Consider the following 19,770-nt stretch of genomic DNA (forward strand, 5'->3'; position numbering starts at 1 on the left):
ACAAGGCGAATTTATGTTTATCATCAATACAGCGATCACAAGTTTCGTGAGCAACTAGCATAACTTAATCATCCCGGTTTAAATTTGACAGCCTCTTTCCACGCAGGGGTGAAAGCTTGCCTAACCGCCCTATTCCTTGGTGTTCACGTGCCATTTTTTGAAAGATGGGACTGTCCCTGTTTCTCCTTGATCCTGCAGGAAGGGGGGGGAGAGAGAGAGAGAGAGAAGATTCGTGCAGGAAGAGGGGGGGGAGAGAGAGAGAGAGAGAGAAGATTCGAGAGAAGATTCTATGGATGCCCCTGAGGTTGGGGTTCATCTTTCGATGAGGAGGCCCAAAGAATCCAACAAAAAGTGATGAATTCAGAGATTGTTGCTGCAATGTGACACCAAGGCTGGTCGCTCCTCAGTAATGGTGGCCCTATGCACCCAACTGGTTCCCAAGCAGGCCTGAGAGGTGTGCCTCCAATGGCCCCTCCAGCCAGTTTCCATGAGAAGGTACCAGTACTACATCTCGCCAAAAACAGGCCCTTACAGATAGTCCATGAACACTTGGCATGAGGGGATTGGGAAACCTCTTCCCAATCCCCTCATGCCCTTATAGACTCGGGGGGGTCACTCATCATATGTAACTCTATCACGTGAGTTCAACAAAAGGATATTTTTTATTCTAAAATTTACAGAAATAAATATACATAAGGGACTATTTTAAATAGTTTTGGAAAAAATTTATAGATTTGTATAGAAAAGGGATACATTTTATTAATGAAAAATTTTACAAATAAGGGATATTAAATATAGGCCTTGAACGCACGTGATATAGAGGGTTTATACATAGTGACCCCCCCAAGCCTTATAGATAGTGCATGAACACTTGGCATGAGGGGATTGGGAAGAGGTTTCCCCATGTCTTGGGTGTGCCATTCGAGCAACCAAATCCAGCGGTGGCTCACGAAATACCCAAGCCTCCATGGGCTAAGTGTGCCACCACGCATCATGAAAGGACGGCACGTCATAATCGCCCGCCATGCGAGGCGTGGAAGCAAGCTCTCCTTCTACCACCCGTTTGGCTACCTGTGCCATTTTTCCTGCTCACTTCTTCTCTCACATGGGAACCTTTTAAACATGCCTTCCAGCATATATTCAAATGGGTCATTTGCCCTTGCTTGGAAACAAGCCTTAAGATCATCAATTCCTAGCCACTTTGTACAGTGTGTAGCATTAGACTAAATTCTAATCATGAGAGAACCATCACAAGTTTCACAACGTGAAGCTATGTTTATCATCAATACAACAGTCAACTAGCTCGACTTTATAATCATCATGATTCAAATTTCATAGCAATTTCCAACCAGTATATGTTGCATTAGCATAAATTTTCATCATTAGCAATCACAATGCGAATCTATGTCAAAATAGGCTTACCATCAATGCAGCAATCGCAAGCTAAAAGTTTTGTGCAACTAGGAGCTCAACTTAATTATCCTAAGTTCTAATCATCAAGGCAATCACAACTCCAATCATTGCCGAATTAGGCTTATCATCAATACAACAATCACAAGTTTTGCAACTAGCTTAAGTTAATCATCACGATTCACAACAATTTCTTCCAGCCACTCATCGCTGCATTAGCCTAAATTCTAACCATCAATTCACAATTTTCTTAAGTAGGACCTTGCAGGTTGTGTGATGCAACATAACCTTTTTTTCGACAAGTGATGACAAGCCTGGAAACCAGATCAATCGTGTTAGATGGCCACGAAGATCAGATGGCATGCAAGAATCATGAGTTGTTGGCCCCAAAGACATATTATATTGCAGTGAAAACGTGTTTTCAGCAATGAATTGGTGGTTGGGCTAATGGTTAGAGGTCTCGCCTATGGGCTAGTGGTTAGAGGTCTCACCTATGGTACATGAGGTTCTGGGTTCGATATCTACTTGTGAGCAATAAATTAGAAGTTTTAAAGGCCCCCATAAAAAGCTTTGGCATCAAGATCACTAGCCCAGATTGGGCAACTTCCACAGGTTATTGATGAGCTTAATCAAATAGGCCATCACTTGTCCTGAGGCTTGCCAAGAGTACTATATTGAGTGCCATGGATTTTTTGGAAAATTGGAGAAGTTTTTAGTGTCTTATTACCCTGCACTAACATTTATCCCGCAAGTAATAACAGGAAGCTACTACCCTCCTTTTTAAAAGAATAAAATTTAAGAAACTTGCATACTATTCATCAAATAAGAGGGAACTACCCTATTATCATCAAACCATATTCCTCCCTAGAATGAGAAGGAGCATACTCCCAAATATTAAAATTGGAACATAGCCCCTACATTTAAGGAGAGGTTAAATCAACCCTTGGACTTGAGTTAATTTGCTTGTCTCTTTTACTTAAAATTCATATTTTTTGAACCAGCTTTGTAGCAGCTTTGTAAAGGAGCATGCTTGCATGGTAATGCTCTTATCAATTGCTCCTTGCATTAAACTAGTGTACTGAATCATATCTACTCAACTCTCAAGAGCTAATTTTAGCACCATGGTGCAACTGTTGCTCACAACTAGTAAGCTTATCCACTTACCCCAAGAATGAGATGATTCTCAAACTTGAGTCATTAGAGCCGCTCATATATTTAATGAATGCTTATGCCATTTATTTACAAATTTTACATTTGCTTGTAAGTGGCCTCACCATCATCAAGGAAGTGTCTTTTGAGTCCATGGAACTAAAAGATTTTCACGTGTATTCCCTAATCTACACTTGTGTTGCTCCCATGAGAAAATAGAATTATGTTGCTTCTTTGGCTCTAGGGGTCTACATAATGGATATGGAATGGTGCTCAAACTTTAAGCGACCATTTCTAGATTAGAGTCTAGACTTAGTAATTAGGTTTGTATGTCATCAAGACTCTCCTACCATGGATAACAAGTCCTCGAAACCATAAAGGTCTCCTTCTTCCTGTAGGTTTTACAATATTGGGCCCTCTCGGAACATTTTCTGCATCAGATCCGAAGCCTCTGATTGATCGAAGCTGAAACGTTCCTCTTCTTCCACATTTTTGGGCACCTTGAGTGCTTTTTCCTCTCAGTGGCCTGTTAGGTGGGCTGGATGGATAGTATCTGATGCTCTGCTCACCTTGAGTCTATGCTTGAACTTTTCCTGACAGTCCTGTACCAAGTTCTGAGCCTTTATTATGTATTGCTTCTCTAAGACTAGGTCAAGATAGGTTTCCTTATAGGAGGGCGGGGATGCTAGGCCTTGGGCCTACACCGGCTTATTTACCTCTGAGCTTGAAGGTACCTCAGGGTCACCTTGGGTGGAAGCGCCAGGCTTGGGTGATGGAAAATTCATTGCTTATGGGGACAATGCACTCACCAAATAGCTTAATAAGCTTCTCTTCACAAATACTTCACCCTAATTTTGGATTCTTGAGCAATTGCACTGACTCTTTGAGAGCCATAACAAGTTTTTCCGTTGTAAATTTCTCCCCCATGTATCTTGAAATGCATGGATCATAGAGTATTTATTGTATAATTGCAGAGCCTATCTTCTTCTTGAAATAAGATCTAAGGTGTTTATCCAAGCTAAGTGCAAGCATTTGTAGAGTCTTGGCTTTCTTGATTTCCTCTAGTATTATTTCCTCCATCTTTACTTTCTTATCTAACATTTCCTTCTATTTTTTTCCCTCTGTCTTTCCCACTCCCTTATATAGCTTGCCTTTCAAATGATTTGAAAGGCAAGAGTGACTCAGCAATGTTGTTGCATTCTTGCATCTCTTCATCTTGCATTCTGTATTCTTGACTTTGCTCATCTTGCCTCGCAATCCCAATCTTGCTAACCTATAACTACCTACATAGCTAGCTCTTGTACTCCATCCATGGTATCTGAGAGAGAGAGAGAGAAAGAAAGGATGAGAGAGAGAGGGAGAGAGAGGAGCTCAGATGATGAAAACTACTGTTCTTTCTTGCGATGGAGGAGGAGGTAAGAGTGCTCAATACAAAGAGGGAGGAGTTGAGTGTAGTTTCTTGTGAAAGAGGACATATGAGAACTTAGCTAGCCACAGAGGCTAAAGAATGTTGCTATTTCTTACAATGGAGAAGGAGGAAGTAAGGGAGTTGCTCTCCCAAGGATTTCATATTTGTTGTTTCTTGGTTGAAAAGGAGATGCAAGTTAATGCTCAAGGATTAGGCTTAGCAAGACCACCAGCTCGATGAGAATGTTTTAAAAAGATAGTTACAAAAAGACATGAGAACATTGGGGGCTTAAACATTAAGAAAGACTCATCTTTCAACTAAAAGAGTGGTATACAATTGTTCAATCAACATGTCCCAAACAATGCTCTTTTTGACACCTATTCACGCTTCCACACTGATTGCCATATTGTTTGGAAGCATCTTAAGAAAGGAATGTTGATTTTGCTATACAATGCCAAGTTGGGGCCATTAAAGAAAAATCTGAAACTTCGGTGAAATGGATCTTACTAATTGATTAAATTCTACAATAACAATACAATCTAGCTTTCAATCTAATTGGTTAGGTAATTCTAGAGACTTTCAATGGAAGCCAAATAAATCCATATCATGCAACTGCAATGCTTGCATGTGCCACGAATGCATTCAATGCGGTGCCACTCATGATCCCTGGGGTGCCAACTCAATATGCAATATGTTACTATCCTCGTCCAAAATCCAGGGTATGGGGGGACAAGGTCCATATATAATATGCATGGATTTGCTTAAATTATTTCAAATTTGCAAGGGATAAAAATGAAAATTCCATGTCCCCCCTCCCACAGAATATAAGGTATGTACCTTGAAAAATATGCAAGATTTTAAGATTTGTACATATTTTTCATAATATGTGAGGCCCAAGGGGGGGGGTTCCTTTGGATGAGGGGGGGTAATTCAAAAAACACTCTAAAATATGAAAACCCATCTCCTTTCATATTAATGTAACTTTTTCATGTGTTACCCAAATTTCAAGATGTAAAGGCATATTTGAAGCTCTTTTAGTGTAGAACACAACCATGTTAATTTCAATAATTTCTACTCATGGCATATTGTTAAATTCATCTCATACTCAAGATTTTGATAGGTTTTCTTACTAAAGGGAGTTGGTGCCCCAGGTCATGATCTCCCTTTAGACAAACCACTGTTCCCACAGAGGCCTTAGGCTACAAAACCTACTCTTCCTTGCAACACATGATGAGGATCTAGGTGGTTGGCCTACAGACTACGAATTCATCAGGGAGACATGGGCATCGATCCCCATGGAGCAATGCTCCAACTCGACCAGAACTCAAGTCATTTATAGCTTGCCTCCCTCCCTCCTGCTCTCTTGCCCCCCCTCCCTCCTCTCTCTCCACCTTCCTCCTCCCTCTCCCTCTCCCTCTCCCTCTCCCTCTCCCTCTCCCTCTCCCTCCCTCCCCCTCCCTCTCCCTCCCTCCTCCTCTCCCCTCCTCCGTCTTGCTCCTCCCTCTCCCCTCCTCCTCCTTTTGGCTCCTCCTCATCCCTCCTTCCTCTCCCCTCCTTCTCCAGCAGCCACCCTAGTCCCTCTACTCTACTCCTCCCTCCTGCAGCAACAGCTCTCCCCTCCTCCTCCCTTTTCCAACAACTCCTTCCCTCCTACATGAATCATCCTACTCTCCTCCTCCTCTTCCTCCTGCCCTGACCTGCTTCTCCTCCTCCCTCTTCCTTGCTAAGTACTCTCTCCCTCTCACTCCTCCATCTTTGCTAGCTCTCCCCTACATTTCATCCTGCATCATGGATACCTCTCCTTGAGTACTCATGGCACCATTCGAGGACATATCCAATAAGTACCATGTGAACTTACAACCGGAGGCTGAATATGCAAGCACATACCATTTGGGATTTAGTGGAACTCCGCAAAGTGTGCTCCATAGTCTTCAATTGCAAGGGAAGAAGCATCTTGACCTTTGGGTGGATGGAACCTTGTATTCTTTAGACCTTGCCACCCAAAAGAGTCCTCCTTTTCATACAGTGCATGATGTTGTTTAGTTTGTTGGCAATGGACATGTTGGATTGCTCATTTATTGCAATTGATTGAACCATTCTCAGACATTGGCTATGCAAGCAAGTGAGGTGTAGAGAGTCCAAGCAAAAGAAGTAGCACATTTGGGAAATATTACTAGTGGCAATGCATAGTAGTATGCAGGATCTCTAATTGCAAAACAAAGAACTTAGTGACAAAGCACGTGCACTAGACTTGGAGCGACAGGAATTGGAAGAATCAATCCATAAGCTCGCTAAAAGAAAACAAGATTTGGAATGGTCTATCTATGGACAAGTTCAATGTGCTGTCGAGAAGGAATAAGAGAAGTCGATGGAATGACTACAAAAGTTGAAGGGAACACCTTTGGGACTAAAGGAAAGGAAAAGACAATTTGCAATCTATGGATGCTTTTTCAACCAATAGTGGTGCCCGATAGAGGAGAGTACGGGCTGTAAGGTTAGTTCCCCAATTTTTCAATGAAATTTCTTACTCCAAAATATTCATGGTGTTGCATTGTTTCCACTAAGACTCATTTGTACTCTACTTTAGGACTTTCATGGAGGATGTGATGGGAACAATGGAAATGGATGCTCAATGGATGATAGTGATCCTTCATATGTTCTAAGAAGTTTAATAAAGCCAAGTGATGTCATTCGAAGAGTTGAAGGACCCGAGACAAAAAGGGCTACGTGAACAAGTTGCTAGAGAGGTAATAAAGGACTTCCAAGGGTCTCATGCAAGCAAAGGAGGTGCTTGGAGCTTGTGATGCTACTGGTGTAACTCGTGAAACTTACAACTCTGTTTTTAAAATTTTCAAGTCTGCTATGGACGAAAAGTATAAGATATCTACAATGCCATTACCAACACCCTAGTCTATAAGGCTTGCACATCAAGAAACAAACCAATGTGGTAGAGAAAAGCTTGGAGGATACCATTGTGTAAGTGGCACAATGTCTTGCCAGAAGAGTAAAAATAAATCTAGCATCCAAATGTTTGAGATTTACATGGATGTAGAGAATTTGTAGAGAGCCATTGTTAAATTCTATGGGATGAGAGAAGAAGGTAAGAGAAATTCACCTTTGCATTTAGATTTACTTCTCATTTCTATATCCTTACTGTATTCCTCTTTCCTTGTACAAATGACAAGCTAGTATTTGTTATAAAAATGGATGAAGCTCAGTTAGTAAAAGAGCACAAGCTAGAGAGTGTGAGCATTTGTATTATGAATGACGCCTTGAATTTTGCTCAAGGGGATGAGGAAGTTGAGTAGGGTTTCACAATCCACCAATCTGAGAATGACATATTGTGGCTTGCAGCCTTTGAGACCCCAAAGGAGTGCCACAAGACATTGAAGTGGGTTTTGGAGAGCACTGGCATCCCATCAATTATTCAAAGATAAGAGGGAGGGAAAACATTAACAATGGATGGGCATGGAGCGTTTCAAGCTGAATGGCATCTAGATGGTGATTTGAAGACCCTGAAGTGCTTGTATGGTTGTGATACAGGTGCAGATGCAAAATGGACATGCTTGTATTACACCCACTCTTAGAAGATGGAAAAGGGAAGCCTACAGTGGAAAATGACATCCTTTCTTGCAACCAAAATAAAGCCCCTAATCATCATAGAAAGGATTCTAAGTGGGACCCCATTCTACAGATTCCATTAGATCAAGGACACATGTGTACTTTGCATGCTAAACTGCATGTACTTGATAAGTTACTCTATCTCCATCTAGTTTATGCTTGGAATTTGAGTCCACAGCAAGTTTGCACAATACACTGCAAAAGCTAAAGAACTACTCTCACTAATGGGACTTCACGGAGGCAATGTGAAGCTTAAGCAAAACAAGAAACAATCAAGAAAGACACAAAATCTTCCTGCTAAAGTGTCCATGGGTGGAGGAAAGGCAAGGAGGTTCTTGTCCAACCACAATGCCAATAAAGAAAAACATACATTGGCTCAAAACACCATAGGTTGGGAGTACATGAAAGCTTTGTGTGACTGCACTACGAATCAAGCTTCACATCCATGAATTGCTACTTTGAGAGCAAAATTGTGGACAAAGCTTGATGCATTTATAAAGTTGCTTAGACAAGGTCAAATAGATGAGCTTTATTATGAGAGATTGAGGACAACATTGGGAGAATTCATATCATTGATTGTAGAAGCATGGGGGGAGTCATATATTACACATTACATGGTAATCCTCCTTAGGTTGATTTAGTGCTTTAAACTTGAGTCCATTTATGTTTCTAATACAATGTTTTTCTTTACAACATATTCTTTATGCACATCACCTTGGTTTGTGGAGCAATGGGGCCCCCTATCCATTTTGAATACTCAAGGAATGGAGAAATCACACTACAGAGCAAAGACAGTCTACTTCAAGAATACAAGGCATGGGGGTGATATCGCACAAAGCAATGCACTACACAAAATGTTCGACTGGTTTTATAGATGTCTAGAAACCAAGACTCTCAAGCGCGACAAGGTAGAGGTCTCGAGTCTTGCAAAAGCGGTTCAACATGACAAGAAGACAAGGAGATGTGCTGCTTGGAAGTCCTTAATAGGGAGTCAAGGGGTTGTGCTTTGGTTGCAACATAGATTTAGACAGGGGAGGCATTGGGTCCTAAGAGAACCCCAAATGTAAAATGTTTGATGAATAAAGTTAACACCATTTTGAGTCAATTATAGATTCCAGAATGGACAAATTTGTTTGGAAATCGCAGAGTTGCATGTGCATGCGACATGGCAGGGCAGAGGGGTGGGTGGGTTGGGAGGGAGGGTGGTAAAGATCTAGCATTATCGAATTGGCAACAAAACACGGGGGGGGAGGGGGTGCACTCAAAAAACCCTAATTTAAAAGGTCTTATAAATAAAAACCTTAAAGTGCTTTAAAAAAGACTATATATAAAGCACTTCAAAATCCTAAAATCCTTCATTTCTATGGCACGAGTTTAAAAAAAAGCTAGACCCATTGGACAACGTTTAGACGCTACCCGCTCTCCTCCAAACACACTGCAAGCCCTAGTGGCCAACAGGGCAATGATCAGCAGGGATCTAAAGGTGGTTCTCATCATCAAGAGTCCCAGCAACACGAGTCCCCACCATCTGACTCTCATAGGGGATCCCAGGGATCTCAGCATGATGAAAGATCCCATCACGATGAGGGATCCCAGCACGATGAGGGATCCTAGCACTGGGTTCTCTAAGTCCTTCCACACAACTAACCGTGGAAGTAGAGAGGTCTCCCAAGAGGGACAAAATAGTCCAATCAATCGTGATCATTTGCCCTCCCTCCTCCATCATTGGGGTTCTGGCATGGAGCATCTAAACCAATAATGGGAGCAAGAAAGGCAAAGCAAGGAGATGGAGAGATTAAAGGGGCCACAACAAGAGGAAGTATTTGGCAAGCTCGCAGATATCATGAACCTTGTCCCCAATCTCCTCCAACCAAGCAGACCACACGGAAGAGCACCATCAACCCTATGTTCCTCGAGATTGTCACATATGAGGAGCCTCTCATACGAGCTGAGCAAGAGACTCATCCTAACTCATAGCCTCAGCAAAAGGGAAAGGGAACAAGGACAAAGCAGACCCCTAGGCACAAGACGCCACCTTAATAGACCCACCAGACACAGAATGAGGAGTGTGAATAGGAGGTTGCAAGGGAGGAGAGGCGAAAGAAGTTCAAAGTAAACAAGAGGCCATGGAGCCATGTCCAAAGGCTGGTGCAGGGTCCCCCAAAGATTAAGAGGCACAAGAAATTAGGTGTGAAGGCACTTCAAGAGATCCGTAAGTTACAGACCACTGTGGACAATATCATTCCCCATGCACCCTTCCAACGTGTTATACGTGAAATAGCATAGTATTATTGTGTGTTTCACTTCAAGCACTATAAGAGCAATTCAAGAGGTGACGAAGCAGATGGCAATAGGTCTTTTTGAAAATGCGAACTTATGCTCTATCCATGCCAAAAGAGTAACAGTGATGGACTAGGACCTTGCAATCGCCAAGTGCATCCGCTTTGATGCCTCCCTTAGGCCCTAGATGTTGTTTAGGTTCACTTGGTCTAATCTGAATCATTTTGTAAATCTCTACCCTTTTTGAGGCCAGTGAATAAAAGATATTTTTATGTTCTATTATTGTTCCTATGTTATGTGATGCTTTCCATCAATTTATGCAAGTTCAGTGTGAATTTGAGTGGTCAAATGATGTTTTTTCAACATGGCGTAGAAGGAAAAAGTGTTCAGCTTCGTGTGGGGAGCCCAAAAAGCTAAAACCCTTTATGGTGCATATGGAGTTTGTTTGACTTGGTCAAACAGGCTCCATATGTGCCATAGAGGGTTTTGACCTTTCTAGGCTTACCTTGCAATGCTGAACACTTGCCCCTTCTACACCAAGATGAGATTCTTGCTGGATTGCTCAGAAATGACCATTATAGCTCAAAAAGTTATCTGATACTATTAGCATGCTTTTGAATAGAATAGTGAATGAAAATATTACTGCCAACAATAATTAAAGTTACAAAATACAATGATAGTATAAAATAAATTTTGTAAAAGAACACAAAATGGGACACTGTAGAAAAATTAATTATATCTATATTCATATAAAATAAAAGTTATGTACAATAAGGCTTCACAGCCTTTCTCTCTTCTCTAAAACATCGAGCTTTGAATTCCCAAATAGACTCCTAGCTCTAAACCTAGTCTATAGAGCGCCAATGCTATTGTCATTGTGCTGGCCAGGGACATGGTTGCTGATGTCAATGCCATCGTTCCAAAAGCATTGAGGGTAGCCATGCGGTTCACCAAAATGACCTTGTTAGTATTCCGATTGATGTCAGCATGACCAATCAATTGTGACAAGGCCTTGCACTTCAGGAGGTCATCAGTGCCTTGCAACGAAAACTTTTTGTGGATAACCACAAAGTGCCCTATTTCTTGGCCAAGGTAATGTGCCAGTGAGTGATCTTGGCTGAAGCTATTATGAACAAGGCATTGTCGAGATGAGAAGAGGTCGACCTCAAATGCCTCCTGCAACAGTCCAACATTACATTAGAATGATGATAAAGCAAAATTATACCAAGAGAGAAGATATTCGAAGCTCATAGTTTCTTACCACTATGGAGTCATCATGCTCAATCCCTTCCTCTTTGTCAATGAGGATGGATCCACCTCCTACTATCCGGAGTGAGATGTGGAGGCTTCTTCTAGAACATCAGGTAGGTTAGAGTAGATTGATTTGTCTGCATCTTTGATTTTGGCCAATGTGAAAGCAAGAACCTCTTTTGTTGAATCGTCTGCTCCCAAAAACCCAAGTTCTTGCATAGTCGTGTCCACCTCATATCCACATAGGACACCAAGAGCTTCATCCTCCCGAAGGCCAAACATAACCTCGATGTCATGGAGAAAGAGGTATTGTTCTCCATCAACAAGAAGGGGAGCAAGAAACCATATCACTGTTGTGGGGTCAATAGAGTTGGTGCCCGAGGTGGATGGAATTTGAGGAGTAGAATGGGGTTCAGGAGGTCTCTGGAGCACTTCTAAGGCCAACGCAGCTTCCCGCTCCTCAGCTTCTTTATCAATAGGCTCTTCATTGTAGATGTTGGACTCATCTATAGAAATAAGAGGATCGGCAAGGGTAGGCATAGGGTCATGGCTTGAGGTTGAGGCCTCCTCTTCCATTTGTCCCTCCTGGAGAAGAAAAATAAGGGTCATTTCCCAAGATAGGAACCTATTTCCTGTGTTTCCGATGGCTCCACATGCTAGGAGGTCATCATTGTCCACCTCCCTAAACCCTGGGGGTGTGAGCTGGGCTTGAAAGCGATCTAAACGCTTCACAAACCTGGGTTCTTGATTGAACAAGTACTTCAAATAATCAATTGGGACCCATCTTTTTGTAGACTCATCAAGTTGATATGCAAAACTCGTGATGTGGTCTTGCATGTACTTGATGAGGTCTTCAAAATCATCTCGGGCTCCCAAGTAGGTGCCTAGGACATCTATGCTCTTATCAAAGACTGAAAATTACTCCTCCTCTCTATCAACTTATGGAGTATGAGAGATGAAATCATGGAAGGCAAACCTAGTAGAATCCATGGTAGTTTGGTAGCTAGGAGAACTATGGCTATGATAGTGAAACTTGGAAACTAAAGTAACTTTATAACCTATGTTTACCCAAATGTTCTAAATATATATAATAAAATGAATTATATTTTTTAGGGGCAAAACTTGACATTGACATGAAGCAAAACCATTCAAAACATCAAAATTAATTGCACCACTATGATTGGAAAATGTCAAAATCCACAATTGTTCCACCCCACATTGTTTACCATCTTTAATATTGTTGGAGGGATAAAAAAGACACTATGCATGCACTTCTCTACACACTTTCCTACTTTTTCACCATTTAAGGTAAAGTGAAAGGACTCATACATGCCATCCTCCATGACCAATAGGTGTTCCCGCACGTCCCTAAGAGTCCATGTGACGTGACAGTCACATTCTTGACATCTCCTAAATGAGAATCAATACATAAACTTACCCCTATATTATCATCATTGTTAGAGTCAAGGGGGAGCCAATTGCCACCTATTTTCTTCCAGCGCCTATATTGGAAATTGAAATATAACATTTGGCGGGAGATGCAATACTTGACAACCACATTGTCCTTACATACATGGCATTGAAATAGATCACTATTTTGTTCACCTGACCTGCTTCCCCAATTCACCCCAAGTAATTCCTCAAGGGCATTCTCATGTAGGCACTTGCATGACCGTATGGTTCTTGTTCTATGCATCTGGATATTCTCAAAACGAGAAGAAAAAATGTGCAGAGACATAAACCAAGACAACCTTACCCATTTAGAGCCAAATGTAAACTTCATGTCCATGCCCACATCCTTTGCAATCTTTTCCTTGTATGATTGCACTCTTCTTGTGTCCACCATGCTGCAATCCATGTCTTTAAGTTGTGGTGTTGCAATGCACTGAAGATGGCCATAGCTTGATGTCATCCTTGGAGTAATGTACTTGGCATTATAACAATAGACATTTCTCTCTTTCAGAGCAGAGGACTTCTCTCCAGCATGCATTTGCCTTCCTAAATCCTCATGAATGGTAGTAAACTTACCTAAGAAGCACTCAATTGGTTCCCACTCCTCAAAGTTTGAAGGAAATACATCTGCTATGCACAAGTGCTATTTCAAAATTCAATTTCAAACTGACTCATTACACTTATAAATCTTACACAAAATGCATACTTACAATGCGATGGTATTGTCAATTGATTGCTTGACTGAGGAAGGCACATGTCCTTCTCCATGTAGATGTGGTGCACCTTTGTAAGCCATCCTTTCTTCCCAAGATTGAACTTCATGATGCAGCCCTTTCATTCATGCAAAACATCACCTCTCTTGCTCTTGGGAAGCTAATTATGTGGACCCTTGGTAGATCCTCTCATGACTATCCAATCAGTCAAGCTGTAGGTGCAAGGCACCCATTCACCCTGTGCATTTTTGCTCCTGTGGCACTCAGAGGACATGTATGGTCTCCTCACCATATTTGTACAGAGGTCACAATAGCAAGAGTGGACCTAAAAGTGTAGCTTGGAGGGACAACTCCGATAAAGGGAGACGAAGGGAGAGGGAGGGAAGGTATAGAGGGTGCAACTAAAGGTGGAGAGCAGCTCCAAGAGGTGTTGTAGCTAAGAATGGAGGGAGAAAAAGCAGATGGGAATCAGCAGCAACTACTCCATGAGGTGTTGTAGCTAGGAATGGAGGGAGAAAGAGTAGACGGGATGAGCAGATGTTGTAGGAGGTGCTATAGCTAGGAATGGAGAGAGAATGAGCAGCTACTACAGGAGGTACCGGAGAGGGAGAAAGACAGTGGACCAGAGTAAGAGGGGGCATAGAAGCTGCCAAATGAGTTCCCACATTTGAAAAATGGAGGGAGAATGGAGCTGGACCAGAGAAGAGGAGGCAGCAAGCCTACAACAAGCTGAGAGGGGGGGAAATTTTGCCTAGAAGGGCCCACCACCTCTTGAATGACTTGTAGGATTGTTTGGGGGAGGTGCATATGGGAGGAGGGTCAAGCATGGGTTTCAATGAAGCCTCTATTGTTTTATGCCTAAATGGAGGTGCAGCAAGAACCTTCAAGTTGGAATAGTCAATTGGCCAAGGTTTCCCTTTAGTGTTTAGTGATTGGGATGTTCACCTCATACACGTGGTGAAACAAAAAATCCAATCTGGTGTCATCAAAGAAGTCAAACTTTCCTCATGTAAACAATTGTGTCTATAATTGTTCACGGATGATATAGTCTCCTTAGTTCAAGAAGATGAAGCCAGTGTGCGAGCCTTGTTCAAGATCCTAGAAATGTTTACAGTCGCATCCGATTCCCTTTGCAAATGGTAGAAAACTTTCATGCTCAGAACAAGCCGCCCTAGATTGGGTGAGCACTCTAGGGGTGCAAGGAGTAAAGAGAGGAGTGATCATTTACTACTTGGGCCTCCCTTGGGTTTAGATCTCACAGTGAACTAGAGATTTCTTTGGTTTGTAGAGAAGATTAAGGCAAAACTTCAAGTTTCACATGGTGTTCAACTGGGATGGAATGTTAGAATACTCATGCTAATTCGCATCCTTGCTTCCTCTACTACCTACATGGCTTCAAAATGGAATTTTCATAACTGCCATCATTGGCTCGAGATCGAAAGACTCCTCAAAGCCTTTGCCTTAGTGGCTGAGGATTCAGGAAAGAGACGTACATGCACTTGATGCCTTCGGAGGCCTTTAAAGCTCTCAAACTGCAAGGAGGACTCCGTGTACCTGACATCAAGATAAGGAATTTTTCACTAATCAGCAAGTGGCTGCCTAAATTGTTGTATCGCAATGCTCCATGGGTGGGGATTGTGAAATCTTTCCTAGAGAATGGAAGAGGCTTGGGGTAGGCTCTTGGCCTAACCTTACATGGTGCAATAGTCTGGTTTCACGCTTTTCAATTCTCGAATTATTATGACTAATCTGATAGCGTGGCTGGTAGAACATATGGTGGAGCTCTGCTATTAGGAGAGGGGTGGATCCATGTGCTCTACATGATCTTCCTCGAGTCAGGAGCCTCCGCATAAAAAGGCATAAGAACTTGGTTAGACCTTTGGGACTCTCGGTTAGTAGACTGATGCCCCACGAAGCGATTGAAGGAGGATTACAAACTGTCACAAGGTGAACTTGATCTTCTAAGTGCAGTAATGGCCGAAATTCTAAAGAATTGACCTTCCAATTATGTTTATTCAACTGATGGCATAGCAGATCAATTGAGATTAGGTACCACAAGGGTGCGGAAGCTAACAGCTAAGGTGGTGTATAGGCTCCCTTTTGAGCATGTTAATCTGTTTGTATAGCTCAACCAGAAATGGACGCTGAGACGCAACCCAGGCTAGTGGAAGGCAAGAATGAAGACTCAGTGGAAAAACTATGTGGCAGGTAAGGTAAGGTTTTTGCCGTGGAAAATTTCCCAGCAATGGCTTGCAGGCAAACAGCTCCAATCCATACGAACTAAAATTGAGGAATCCCTTAACATATTTGTTGCCACATCTGGCACATAATGTGCCTTAGTGGGCAAAAGGGTAGAACAAACTTTCAGTCCATCCTTCCTACAAAACCCTACATGAGATGTCTTAAGAAGTTGTTCCCACGCACACTGGATACCTACACCTAGGTGCTTGTCAATGTTATTTCAAATGCGCAACGCCGGTGGCCAAATGAATCCCTAAAGGCTTTGGGGTATCAAACTGGACACTTGTGCCTGCACGCAACTACGAGGCTCAGCGCGTCCAAGGCAATGTCCTCACTTACGTGTGAGGACACTCCCTCCACACCTCCGAGGCGGAAAGCCCAAGGGGCCACTGCCCTTAGGATCCCAATTCCCAAAACCAATCGATCAAACTTTTGGAAAAGAATGTCAAAAAGAATAGATAGTGCAGGTTTTCATGGATGTATATCAACTAACTCATCAAGCAATCAATCAGTCGCCGGAATCCGGATTGCAGCAGTTTGCCAGCTGCACCCTACCAACTCTGAAGATATAGACTATTATCTAAAAAGACTGACCAGTGACATTCCACCAGCTACCTAAAACTGTAAAGATATAGCCGGAGCGCCTCCCGAGTTCCTACAAAAGCTAAAATGTTTGCAAGCGTCTAGCTTTCCTGCTGCCATTGCCATTCCTCATAACTGCGTTTTCATTGCTTCACGGACCGGCTCTTATCTCCCGTGATGCGGATCTTTCGGAACTAGTCAAAACTTTCAATCTTTTAGAAGTCTAGCTTCTATTCGAATTTCGTGCTGAGCTCGGGGATACATTTTGTCTGGAGGAGAAATCAGTCTATTTACACACCTTACCAAATCATGTGAAAATAGAACAAAATCTATTTAACAATATTCTTGCAAGCTGCAGTTTGCATTAATCCGCTGCCCACCGTTTACAGTCCATTGAATTCGTCTCAAAAAACGTCGCACGTTTTTATTCGACTATTAGGGTGCATTCAATGGCTTGGAGTGGGTAAGCATTATTCACTGCGTGTAATGTATTTATAAAGTGTCGAATCGTAAAATACAGCCGACTGTTGTGTGCGTCAGTCGTGTGAATTAAAATCACTGCTAGCTTACATTCTGTCACCTGTGTGTCATAGTATACTCTGGCAGTCTACAAATTAGTAACTACCGTTTAACATATGATATATTATACATGAATTTTAATAAATCAAAGAGGGACGCGTCACGGGCCACGGCAATTGTCCTTGTTTGGTTTAAAGGAGAAAGAGGATAACAGGAGGCCGTGTTGGATTTGTTCTATACAGAGGTTGGGGACCCGGGGCTTCTACTTGGGGTCTGTAAACTAGAAAGTACATGAGGGAGCTTCTGGGAGTGGCACGCAATAGTGTAGGACATATTTGATTGAAAAGTGAGTGGTCCATGCACACAAATTTAGTGTAGGACCTACTATTAGATTGGTCTCCAAACTAGATTCCAATTGATGTGAGTTGAGGTACTTGAGCTTGTGAGTTGCTATCTATTTAGCTCTTTTAGTTGAGTGATTGTTAGTGAACACCTTTGGCACTCTCGATGATCAAAGGATGTTTAATTGTCCATGAATCATCAAAGTCAGTACTAATATTATCATGATGTAATGTCTGATCATCTATGAAGGAACTTGTTGTCACCTTAATCCACGACCTTCTTGATAAGAAGATGCATCATTGACATTTATTATGTATGGTCTTTATGTGTTATGGGCAATTCTTAAATTTCAGATTTGATAATAGGAATAAAGTTAAGTTGAGCGAGTATATTCCCATGACATTGAAGAAAGTTAAGTTCGGCATGACAAAGAGTTATCCTATGTTGCTTATTGCTAATGTAGCAATACAAGACTTGTATTGCAATGGGGGTGTCAAGCCCAAAAAAAGAAGACCCAAGTACCCAAAAAAAGAAGACCCAAGTACAAACAAAAAAATTAAGCACTAACTTGTATTGCAATGGGGGGGTCAACCCCCAAAAAAGAAGACCCAAGTACAAAAATTGGCCCAAACTGGGCTGAGCCCAGGGCCTTGACTTACAGTGACTCTTAATGTAGCCCTAATGCTAATAAGACAATCCAACTTGGAACTGCACCTTCTGTCAATTTGATTTCAATCTCTCGTCTCAACGGCCCTAATGCACATATCCCATCTCAAGCAAGGGTCCTCGTACTATGATCTAGTACAAATCTAGAGCTTTTTTATCCTTTTACAAAAAGCTTTCGACTTGAGGAATCTATTGTTAAATTTAAACAAGATGTCGCATGACCTTGCTAAGACCTGAGGAAAACTAAAAAACCAATAGACAATACATGGTTTGAGAGACAAGAATTGACCAGAAACTCTCCTTTCCACGGTGCTCTCAACCGCTAATCCTCCCTAGAAACATAAAATCTATCCATCCTTCTAGCTCTAAACTCATCACTCTTACGCCTATTCGACCAAGAAAAACTCCCCAACCCCTTTGGGTCTAGATCAGCATAATCGATTAGACCCTGACTTAGATAAAGATTATCCCATGACTCCGACTCATCATCGATGGTTCCCTACTAGGATGCTCGACCTATCTTTCATGCTCTGTGAAATTCGATCACCTGCTAAGAGCCAATAGTCACCAACTTACTAGAATTTAGGGAAGACCAACAAGCAACACAATCACTTGGGGTATTGGGCGCATAGACACTAATGGCATGAAACTGAAGCCCATCCACCAAAAGAGCATTCAGAATGACAGGGGATGCATGCAGATCACCGAATGATAGGGGATGCATGCAGATCACCCATATTCGAGGCTCTACCCATGATAGAAATAGCAGGCAGATTGCTCAAAGAGAGAGGATCCTGTTGAGCAGAGGATGAATGACATCAAGAGCTTCCACCCTAGACTTACCCTTACGTCCCACCACATGACATTGCTCTTCATGCAACTTAGAGGATTGCTGGACAGTATTAGCCTTCTGAGATTTCAAGGAGGAAACCTACCCTTATGGCATCACCTTCGACTCATCTGACGAGTCTTCATATTTTTCATGCACTCCCTCTGAGGCTCTTTCAACTTCGTTTCCCTCTGCCAACTTGACATTAGCCATCCTCCTTGGGCAATTCCTAGTGTAATGAGAAGTAGCCTTATAAATATAGCAGGCATTGGGGAAAATGTTGAACCAAACCTACTGGGCAAATACTTACCATTGGGAAACTTGATATCCACAAAGTCATGAATATTAGCACTTCTAGCAATCTTCTCAATTGAATCTTGAAAGATAGCTGGCAGGTTGGGAAAGTCCACCCATACAATACACTCATGGAAGAGAAATTCGTCAATATTGAACATCGAGCTCCACAAAACAACCAACACTGTGGGACCAACAAACACAAATGATCTATCCACCAACTCATCCCTAAGACTCTCTGATACCATTTTAATAAGCAAGAACCCCTTTCCCAGGAAACATGCAATGTAGCCAATTGGAGGAATATCACATTTGTAAGAAAGGAACTCTTCCAACTCCCTAAGCGAAGGGACACGCCCTGTGAAAAACAAGTACAAACCTCCTTTTTCCAGAAGAGTAAGTTTCGTCTTAACATCAACAAGATCAAGTTTGCACACAATAGGGTGTCTCTTTGTGATTCAAACCAGGGTTTTGAAGCCACCTCCCGCACTCACTTATCCATGTCAACATGCACCAATCTAGCCAAAGAGCCCTCATCCAACTCTGAGAAACCTCCATTAAGATGTACATCAACATAAGATACAAGCTTGTGTGAGCTAGCTGCTCGCAATCACCTCGAGCACTTCACCCCTAACACCTTCCTTGAAAAAAAAAATGTAGCAATGCAGAGCATTGACTATATTAATTATAATAGGCTAATATAATTGATTTTAAAGGATCCATTTTAATCCACAACCATCTAGGAGATGTGTAACATACTCATAATCCCACTCATTTGCATCTTGCTCAATCCCAGGAAGCTTATCCAATTAACCACAATGTCTTGCCATATCTCCCTTCCATGCAAGCAAATAAGTGGTATAACCAATTATTCTCTTATGGATGCAATAAATAATGAATGAAACCTAGGCTGGTATGTACCATACCTTGTGATCAATAAGGGAATGAAAGATATCATAAAACAGGCTACGTGTATCAGCAACCATGGCCTAAATAATTGAAGTGGGGATGGT

Source organism: Dipteris shenzhenensis, chromosome 9 (genome assembly GCF_047967505.1).
Source record: "Dipteris shenzhenensis isolate YYH24624 ecotype China chromosome 9, Dip_SZ_1.0, whole genome shotgun sequence".
Lineage (NCBI taxonomy): Eukaryota > Viridiplantae > Streptophyta > Polypodiopsida > Gleicheniales > Dipteridaceae > Dipteris > Dipteris shenzhenensis.